General features: G+C 33.3%; 1 long non-coding RNA gene across 1 annotated transcript in view; it reads right to left on the bottom strand.

Annotated features, from left to right (window-relative positions):
- Window positions 1–2,542, bottom strand: part of LOC116661978 — a 14,483-nt gene extending 11,941 nt beyond the window's left edge. The window contains exon 1 of the long non-coding RNA XR_004317940.1: window positions 2,357–2,542. This is a non-coding gene — a long non-coding RNA (uncharacterized LOC116661978). The remainder of the gene's footprint in view (window positions 1–2,356) is intronic.
- Window positions 2,543–3,707: the final 1,165 nt, after the last annotated feature.

The raw sequence follows: 3,707 nt of genomic DNA on the forward strand, positions 1-3,707 counted from the left end.
CCATGTTGTTGAAAATAGCATTATTTCATTCTTTTTTATGGCTGAGTAGTGTTGCATTGTGTGTCTGTGTGTGTGTACCACAATTTCTTTATCCAGTCATCTGTTGATGGACATTTAGGTTGCTCTGATGTCTTTGCTATTGTAAACAGTGCTGCTAATGAACATTGGGGTGCATGTATCTTTTTGAATTAGTGTTTTCTCCAGATATGTGCCCAGGAGTCAGATTGCTAGATCATATGGTAACTAGTTTAGATTTTAAGGAATCTCCATACAGTTTGCCATAGTGGCTGCACCAAATTACTTTATCACAAACAGTGTAAGAGGGTTACCTTTTCTCACATCCCTCCAGCATTTATTGTTTGTGGACTTTTTAACAAAGGCCCTTCTGACCAATGTGAGGTGATATCTTATTGTATTGATTTGCATTTCTCTGAAAATTAGCAATTTTGAGCAACTTTTCATGTGCCTGTTGGCCATCTGTGTGTCCTGTTTGGAGAAATTTAGGTCTACTGCCCATTTTTTGATTGGCTTGCTAATTTTTTTTGCTATTGAGTGGTTTGTGCTGTTTGTATATTCTGAAAGTTAAGCCTTTGTCAGTCACATTGCTTGCAAATATTTTCTCCTAGTCTGTAGATTGTCTTTTTGTTTTGTTGATGATTTCCTTTGCTGTGCAAAAGTTTGTAAGTTTAATTATATCCCATTTGTTTATTTTCACTTTTATTTCCTTTACCTTGGGAGACTGACCTAAGAAAGTATTGCTACAATTTACGTCAGAGAATGTTTTGCCTATGTTCAATTCTTGTTTTTTATGGTGTCATGTCATATATTGAAGTCCTTAAGCCATTTTAAGTTTATTTTTGTGTATGGTGTAAAGGAGTGGTCTAATTTCATTGATTTACAGGTAGCTGTCCAGCTTTCCCAACACCATTTACAAGAGACTGTCTTTTCTCCATTGCATATTCTTGCCTCCTTGGTCAAAGATTAATTGAACATAGGTGTGTGGGTTTATTTCTGGGCTCTCTGTTCGGTTCCATTGATGCATATGTCTGCTTTTGTGCCAATACCATGCTGTTTTGATTACTGTAGCTCTTTAGTATTGGCTGAGGTTTGGGAAGGTAATGCCTCTAGTTTTGTTCTTTTTCCTCAGGATTGCTGGGTCTTTTGTGATTCCATATAAATTGTAGGATTATTTGTTACAGTTCTGTAAAAAAAAAAAAAAATAAAGTCATGGGTAATTTGCTAGGGATCACATTAAATCTGTAAATTGCTTGGGTATTATGTTCATTTTAACAATATTAATTCTTCCAATACAAGAACATGGGGCATCTTTCCATTTCTTTGAATTATTTTTAATTTCATTTCTCAATGTTTTATAGTTCTCAGAGTTTAAGTCTTTTACCTCCTTGGTCAGGCTTATTCCTAAATATTTTTTACATGATTTTAAAAGGGGTTGTTTATTTGTATTTTCTTTCTGATATGTCATTGTTAGTGTAAAGAAATGCAACAGATTTCTGTATGTTAATCTTGTATCCTGCTACTTTGCCAAATACTTTTATAAGTTATAATAGTTTTTGTGTGAAGTTTTTAGAGCATTCTATACAGAGGTTGTGTCATCTGCATACAATGACAATTTTACCCTTCCAATTTGGATGCCATTTTATTTCTTTTGCTTGTCTGATTGCTGTGACTAGGACTTCAAATAACATGTTTAATAGAAGTGGTGAGAGTGGGAATCCTTGTCCTATTCTACATTTTAACAGAAAGGCTTTCAGCTTTTCATCATTGAGTATTATGTTGGTATGGGTTTGTCTTAAACAGCTTTTATTATGTTGAGTTATATTCCCTCTACATCCACTTTGGTGAGAGTTTTTATCATGACTGAATGTTGAATTTTATCAGACGCTTTTTCTGTATCTATTGGGATGAGATGATCATGTGATTTTTCTTTTCTTTTATTGATATGATCTATCACATTGATTTTTTTGTATGTTGAACCACCCTTGTGACCCTGGGGTGAATCCAGGTTGATCATGGTGTATAATTCTTTTTATATGTTGTTGGTTTTTGTTCACTAATATTTTGTTGAGGATTTTTGGATCTATATTTATCAAAGTTATTGGCCTATAATTTTCTTTTTTGGTAGTGTCTTTGGTTTTTGGTATCAGGGTGATGGTCCTTCATAGAATGACTTTGAGAGTGTTCCCTCCTCCTTAGTCTTTTGGAAGAGTTTGAGAAGGATCAATACAAATTCTTTGTATCTTTTGTGGAATTCCCCAATGAAGCCATTGGGTCCTGGACCTTTATTTGCAGAGAGTTTTTTAAATTATAGATTCCTTTTCACTTGTAGTGATTAAACTGTTCAAATTATCTATTTCTTCCTGATTCAGTTTTGACAGTCTTTATGTGTCTAGAAACTTGTCCACTTCTATGTTGTCCAACTTATTGGCATATACTTTTTCATAATATTTTCTAATTTTTTTTTGTATTTTTGTGGTGTTGGTTGTTATTTCTCCTCTTTCATTTTTTATTTTCTTTATTTCTGTCCTCTCTTGTTGAGCCTGGCCAGAGATTTCTTGCTTTTGTTTATCCTTTTAAAAAAAAATCTCTTGGCTTTTTTTCCAATTTTTTAAAAATCTCTATTTTATTCATTTCCTCTTTGATCTTTATTTCTTTCCTTCTGCTGACTTTATGTTTTGTTTGTTCTTCTTTTTCTAATTCTTTTAGGTGGTAAATTAGGTTGTTTATTTGTGATTATTCTTGTTTTTTGAAGAAGGCCTGTATTGCTATGAACTTCTGTCTCTGGACTTCTTTTGCTGCATCCCATAGATGATGCATGGTTGTCTTTTCATTGTCATTTGTATTGAGGTGTTTTTTAATTTCCACTTTGATTTCATCATTGACCCATTGATTGTCTAGTAGCATGCTCTTTAGTCCCCATATAATCATTTATTTCTCATTTCTTTTTCTGTGGTTGATACCTAGTTTCATGCCATGTGTCAGAAAATATGCTTGAACTAATTGCTATCCTCTTAAATTTGGTGAGTTTTTTTTGTGTCCTAGTATGTGGTCTGTCATAGAGAATGTTCCATGGGCACTTGGCAAGAAATTTTTTTTTTTTGATGTAGTGTCCTGAAGATACCAGGTAAGTCTAACTGTTCTATTGTGTCATTTAGGAGCTCAGTTGCATTACAGCTTTTTAGTCTAGAAGATCTGTCCATTGATGTTAGTGGGGTGTTAAGTCTCCTACTATTTTTTTTTAATTTCCATTAATATGTTAGTATTTGTTTTATATATTTAAGTGATCCTATATTGGGTGCGTATATGTTAACAAGCATAATATCCCTTCTAGTATTGATCCCTTTATTGTTATATGGTGCCCTTCTTTATCTTTCTTTATGGCCTTTGAAAGTATTTTATCTGTTAGGAATGCCGCTACCCCCACTTTGTCACTTCCATTTGCATGAAATATCTTTTTCCATTCCCTCACTTTCAGTCTGTGTGTGTCCTTTGCCCTAACCTGGGTCTTTTGGAGGAAGCATATTGTAGGTTCTTTTTTTTTTATTATCAGATTTGCCACTCTGTCTTTTGATCAGAGAATTTAGTCCATTGACACTTAAGGTCATTATTGATACGTATTTATTGACATTTTAAGCTTCATTTTCCAGTTGACTTTGTATTTCTTCTTTGTTCCTTTTTTTCTCATTTTT

Source organism: Camelus ferus, chromosome X, assembly GCF_009834535.1.
Source record: "Camelus ferus isolate YT-003-E chromosome X, BCGSAC_Cfer_1.0, whole genome shotgun sequence".
NCBI lineage: Eukaryota > Metazoa > Chordata > Mammalia > Artiodactyla > Camelidae > Camelus > Camelus ferus.